Raw genomic sequence first — 7,435 nt, forward strand, 5'->3', positions numbered from 1 at the left:
GAAAGATACGATGGCATCGTCGACACGAGATTGTACGTTATACAAATAAATGTATACATATTATTCATATGCACAAATTATACCCTCCTTCCAAAATTTCGCCCATCGGTGGCCTATTTTGTTTGTCAGTGATTATTCACCACTGGCCGTGGATTTTCGCTCTTATAGGTCGCTTTGTTTTTGCATGAGGATTAAGCGAGAAGAAATGTATTTAAGGCGCAGTATCGTTGACTTTTCGTTGGGGCCTCATTCCAAATGACCGGATTACTGGAGTGAATTGAATAAGTGCAAAAATGTAAACACATGTCAATGATGTTAAACGGCCATATTCAGAATATCTAATGGGTGTTGCAATAAATATCGCAAAAGGTAAACAAAAAATGCATTTTGCAGACGATTTTTACACTAGTTGCAGGCACATCTTCCCTTGCAAAAGTTAACCTTCGTTTTGTTTGGTTGTGCGAATGTCATTGTCAGAAGAAGGGTAAATCAAAATCAATCCTTAAGGAAAACGAAGAGTTTTACATTTAAGGTACGTTTCTGTCTGCAAGAATGCCTTGAAGATGGTGCCTAAAGAACATATTCTGGAATTAGCGCGTTTCGAACGAGAAAACAATCACCAATGAATAGCATGTTCTGTGTAAGAAAATATACAGAGTGGAGCAAAAGCACAACCTATCAGCGTCCATCTAAAAAGCCTTCTCCAGCCCTCACTGCCGAAAATACTAAAGCGGCGTCATAAGAATCTATACACTTGCTAGCACAGATCAGAATGTGAATTCGGTAACGAGATTTCGTTTATTTTTCCGGTAAATCTGTGCATATTTTGAAGCAGTGTCGGAGGGATTATGACCATTTTGTCCAACAGAGATGGTTTCAAAATAAGCTCCATCATCCTACAAACACAAAGTATGCAAACTTTACGTTGTTGCTGATTTGCGCAGAAATACAGTGCCTGCTCTGATGTTATAAATAGGGTGATTAATTCCGGTCGTACATCAAAGGAAATACGCAAATGCCAAATTATGAATTTGCAGGCATCGCAAAACAGAAAAAGAAAGTGAATTAAATTATTTTTGTCGAATGATTGGACACTAAATCGCTGAAGACAATAACGTTACGTGTGAATTTCATGTATGCGATTCATGTATGCGATGCACAACTCGTCAGTAATTTCTAAACAGAAGACTTCGAAAAATACGTTGTACTAGGTGGTCAAGTATACTTTTTTAATAAACGATTTCCAGTGTTGCTTGGAGGTCGTCTAAAATATGGCTGGACAGAAGCATGTAAATTGTTGTCCTTGTTCCAAAAGAAAAAAAACAGTGAAGTAATTTGCAACCTGTGATAGATGGAGATTGCAATTTCATCCTTGGTCTTGTGTTCAAGTCATAATTCATGTATACTATCACGCCGGAAACGCTGGTGTCACCACAACCAATCCCTTTTTTGTGTTGGTTTTTCGCTGAACGTTTTGAGCATGGTCCCTTTGAGGAATATCCATAGAAACAGGCAACCACATTTTAGTTTTGTAGACTTTGCCTATAAAACATCGTATCCTAGAGTCTAACCGTGGAACCCTTGAATTATTCCCCATGATGATTTTTAATGATTTTACTGGAATTTGTAGTTTTCCCAAAGATTCTCGACTTCCAATCGTGCGAAATACACCAGTAATAGAATATCNATCACGATATTATTGATTAGTTTAGACTGTCCACTTGATTTTCAGGCTTGTTGTTATCACAGACTCAGATTCCTCTAGGGATTTTAGTCATTCATAAATTGAAGTAAGGGAAACCTTGGATATTCCACCGATATATGGCTAAATTGGTCGGGGTTCACATCAGAAACATGCCGAAATGTATTGGTTATCTATCGGGAGAGAGGCATCGATTAAGCAGCACCAGTTTGGTTGCATTGCTATGTTCATTATTTTTGTTTTCTTATCTCTTAATCAGCGTGCTGGACTGTGGTATTTGGGATGTGTTTTATCTTTGTCATTAGCTGTCAAACCTGTCAAACTACCATCAATTTAATCTCACAGTATTCACTTCAGGAAAGACATAGTCATCCACCAGAAGAGTAAATAAAGAGTTCAAATTTCCCAGAGTGTAATTGGATTTCCCGGCTAAGTTTATAGACTACACCTAGTCACTCTCGATTAATTAGCGATCGGTTTTTTGCTCAGAATGAGCTAAACTCCATATTTACAGGTACTTGTGGATAACCTCAAAAATTCCTCTCCTTGATGAATCCGGCGTATAAAGTCGAATAATCATTTTTTTCCAATATATCAGGAATGCACGTGAAATAAAGCGAATGGGAGGAACGAGACGTTCAGTACGTGCGTAATAATGAAATGATGAGGCGTACTTTGATATGACTGCGTGTGTTTGTCCGATGGCGACACCTGTGTAAGGACCTCTTATTTGGTGGGACTAATGTACAACGGCTTTCAGTAGTAATAATCATGGAATTATTCCTCTTTTTATCCGGGTGCGTGCTGCTTGGTGCGCTTCCGTGGTCTGCTTTGCCCTACACCGGCGTCTTTCATCTTCATTCCTTTCTGTACAAGTTTGAACTTCGGATGCGGTCAGTATGCGTGGACTTTAGTGAGGACTATTCGTTGCATTTTTTCAAATCCGTCGATAAACATCGCAGAAGGCTAGTTTTATAAACACAGCTCACCATCACAACCATCACGGAATCCACAGAAGGTGGGTAATTCATATACTGCATAAAGACTTCAAGTTCTTCCCGTTCACTCTCATCATCGGCTAAGCCAAGCATAACAACTTTATGTTAATAAGGGACCATTTAAGGATTAACCCACCAGCTCATCCATGAGATACTAATTCTCCCCTATGAATTTGATCTGTGAAGCAATCTACATAAATCCACTTCAGCGTTTGGCACGCATTCAAAGAAACAAACAAGGTATATAACCGTTGAACCGCCTATTATCCGCTTTTTTGAATCATGTACCTCACGTGAAAAATAATGCTTTCTAGTATCTTGATATCAGCGGGTATCGCGCACTTCAGTTGAGAAGAGCGATCCGCTGCTGTAGGAAAACCAATTTATTTTGTCTCTTTTATTCCCAAAAGTGTATTAAATACATCTCGTTACTAATCCATAAGTTCTTCTGTAGGTTGACTAGGTAGTTTTTGGTCGATCGGGTTTTGTGACCATTGGAAAGATTTTTAGGATCACGCTGAATTTAAGAACCACATAATCCTTCTACCTTTGGAACATAGTCACTGAAGATTTTATGAAAAACACAAACCGAATATCTTATATGGGCGGGATAATGCGAATTTCCGTACTCGTTCATTTGTATGGCGTACAAGCGAACAAGTGGCAGGTATATTTGATTAAAATCTTGGTGTTTTGTTTCTCATGGCCAGGTCAATTGATTTTCAAGATATTCTTGCTTTCAAGTTAATCACGCAAAAACTGGATGATAAATGTGGATGTAGGTAAAAACATAAAATTTTCTCTGCCTGCACGAGTTTTTTACGTATGCAGTTGACCAACGTTGGTCTGAACAACGTTGCATATGCGGTTAAATTAAAGCAAATGTACGATCCTCTGCTAAGGCTGTGATCTCAAGGCAAGGAGTCTGTTATTTAGCCTAAACACACGATCTAGGTGTCCTATCCGACAGGTAACGTGTAGTCTAATTTACCAACGGACGGTTAGTAATTAGTGCGGCAAAACCGAATCCTACGGTACTTCACCTGCGTTTGTTCAGTAGTCGCAAATGAGCAGTGAACAATATATTGAATTGGACTTGGGTAGACAGTACAGATAGGTAGACCGTGGTTCTCTAGGAAATTAACAGTAAATCGTGAGGTGAATTAAAGAAAGGCTTAAGGCTAGATTGAACCTTTGACAGTAAGCAACACAGGGTTGTGCACGAAGGGCAGTGGGCCACCGGACACGTTAAACGGGAAAAATGTTGTTCAGCTCAAAGTGGGACGAAGTTTTAACAAACTGTCTAGAAATAAATGTAAACAAATCGTCTATAGAAAAACGGTTGAGGTAGAGTCGACTTTGTATAAAATGGAACATTTCAGTCTTGGAACTTGAGCAGCCACCAGAGGGGTGATGAATTAGCCTGAGGAATATGGAAACAAATAATTACGTCACGTAATTAACAGCAAGGATAAGAAACATTTAAAGAAACATTTAAAGTGAAGTACTAGCTTCTTCTACCCCAAACAGCCGCCATATTGCAGTTTCCACTATTTGACGACTTTGCTTCAGGTGTGTAATTTTTGTGCTTTTTGAATACAAAATTGAGTCCGTCTAAATGAGTTTCAAAACAGTGTGGTCAGCAGATCTCAAACCGGTGATACGGTTGATCGCATTGTGCTGTATTCTAACTAGAGGCCTGTTATAGACGCGTTGAGCTGTTATGGTCAAAAAAGCCAAAAACACTTGACTGGATTTAAAGCTGAAACTCCTGGTCATGTAACGAGCTATTGCAAGCAGTCCCATGGAAATGAGAAATCTGTGGAACTCATCATGTGCCGTAAAACGCCGGCGATGTCGTTTCTTTTAAATGACCTTCTTACAAAATAGCACCTGTGTCATACAATTCTCTCTGCATATCGTGGACTTTTCCAGGCCCCCTGTGATCAAGTTCGAATTTCATTCACCCAGCAACTTCACAGTAGGTGCTGGTTTAACAGTGACTGAAATGACATTCATAGTCAGGGTACTGCCTTTTTTGTTAAGGGAACCACTTGGACGAGTTTGATGTCTCAGAAAATTCCCTTGGTTTTCCTCGTCACAAAGTATTTTCCTGAATATGACTTAAATGGCGTTTGATTATTCCAAAACTCACATCAGCAAATTTCATGAAACCTTTAGCGAAGACGCAACTATTTATAAAATCCCGCACGTCAACCTCAGCTGTATATATAACGTCACAACGGCTTCATCCCTACTAGCTTTGGTGGCTACTGTCCAAAAACTGTGAAAGCGACTCCATGAAATCACAGACTGTCGTGAATGTTGTTCAGTAAATCCCACTTCGCCTTGTTTGCCAATGGTGCCTGCAACACCCAGATAAGCAGTGGGTCGTACTCTCGGATGTTACACAACAGCTAATCCGTTAAGCCCTGTCTGATATAGCAAATTTGTTTATCGGTTCCTTGACAAAATTATTGCCAATATTGATTTACAACCAGAGCGAGTGTGTTATAAAGAACTACGTACAGAAACTACAGCGTTGACAAATTTGTAGCGGTTCCATTTAAGCTTCCATATCCAACCTAGCTAACAGCAAGGCGTTTGTAATCAAATGAAACTACAAAAAATATCAGAGGTTGTTGGATTCGGGATGGTTCATTTTGGGTGGGACCGCCCTGAAATTCAATAAATTGTTTAAGGCCAGAGCAGTGAATTCTCCCTGAGTTTACGAGGATATAAAGGGATTTGTTTGCCACTCCTTCACACCAAAGCTTCGATTTAAATTTTCGCAACAGTCAGGAAATTTCCCTCCTTTGTCTATTTTTGCATGTTGACCGAACAACCGACGATAGATGTATACGTTAGACGAATGAGTGAATGATGGGATTAGCTAATGCAATTATCGACCTAATGAGGTTTCATCCACGCTTCGAGTACCCAAGTAAGACAAATCAATTTTCTGATAGCCAGCAAAAATTCTTTCATATTCGAGATAAATTAAATAATCGCGTTGTTTTCGTTGCGTTATTCATAGGCAATTTATAGGCATCGTAAAATGAGAAACATGGGAAGAAAATAGGAGGAGCTGAATCAAACGGTCCCCACTACAAGGTAAGCTGTTTAATTGCTGCAAGTAATTTGAACTAAATGACTGTAAAGGGGACGGACTCAACTCTCTACCTCCCAATCGCTAGATGGGTGCTCTGCCGACCAAGTGGAATTTTCAGTCAGCCCTATTTTGGTGAACGCAGTTAGTTCACTAACAGCTAGGTAACCAGCAGGATTTGGTCATTTGGTTACTTTGGTGAATATGTACAGACAAATCACGGTTGGTTCCAGGTTCATGAAACAATGGAATTAGCGGTAGCAGAAATTTACTAAAACAAAGTTATTTTTTCAAGGAATCGCGGTACACAGAACAAATAAATCTACCGGAATGAATCAAATAGATATACACCTGGAGTTCGCTCAAACTAGACTAGAAAGCAGGAGTTATGTGCAAAGCTGCCCTCAGTCTTAACTTGAACGAATCATACAAGGTTGACCCTGAGTGACAAATTCTACCATCAACCGTTTCGTTAGTGAAAGAAAATCTGACTCTCACCGACACCACTTTGGTAACCATAAACTTTGGTCACCCTACATCAACGCCATTTACAGCGTTCAAACTAGTCTACGAGGAAACATTTAACAAAGTGCGAACGCCACAATGTGGTCTTCAAGGAAGCATGACTGAATTAGATAATAAGCAAAAAGCAGATGGAAGCCTCACGCGGATTTAGAAAAGCGAAACCAGTTTGGAATGAAAATAATACACCTCAGTTTTTCTATGCTTCCAGATTTATAGAACAGGTATATCATACTGATATTTATTCAAGAGTGTGTGATGTCCTACTTGGATAAGTGTATTCAGGGAGTACAATAACTTAATGAATACCGTTGCAAATCCACCATTGTACTTGTTCTACACTGAATGAAAATGTCGATCTTGTGTCTTGTTGAACGGTAGTGCAACTCTATGTCGCTCCCTTGGCTTCCTCCTCCGCCCACTGGGGTATATCAGAAGGTACGGTAGCTCTAAACAGCCCTTTTAAGGAGACAAAAGAAAATTATTAGAGCTGTATTTATAGGGTAGTCGCAGAATGTTCCACAAGGTCGTGCCAGAATCCCAATGAGGGGGCGAGAAGCGTCGAGTCAAAGATGCTCGACTCGGAATGGCTGACATTCCGACCAAGCAGGGCATGACTTCATTGGGTCCGTATCGTGCACGTGAAACATCCGTCTAAATGATGTAATGTTCGGTCATTAGAGACGACTGGCCTCCGAACAGAGCAAATAATCCTTTCCTCTTTAGTTGAAGCACGAGGCCCTTCAGCTAGACAACTCTCAGGTTTTCAATTTAAGGTCAAAATTCGTGCTCTATACCGATGTTTTAAGCCCAATCACCCTATCTAACACTTGAGCGGTCACTTCCATGTTTATTATATCGGAGCACTCGTCCACTATCGTTACCACGTTAGGCGGATGAGGATAAATTCATCAGATCAGCTGATCGGACGTTCACTGTGAAATTCAATTTTAATGTGATTTTGATGGTGTGATATCTTGGTGCTGCTGTGTCGCTCGTAAAAATTCTGCATTCATTTAGTCCAATAACAAGCTCCTGTCATGAGTGAGTCAGTCAAAGCGGGTGACACGCACACATTACAAGATATCCTTGTGTAGACTAAAC

Source organism: Opisthorchis viverrini (genome assembly GCF_000715545.1).
Source record: "Opisthorchis viverrini unplaced genomic scaffold opera_v5_126, whole genome shotgun sequence".
NCBI lineage: Eukaryota > Metazoa > Platyhelminthes > Trematoda > Opisthorchiida > Opisthorchiidae > Opisthorchis > Opisthorchis viverrini.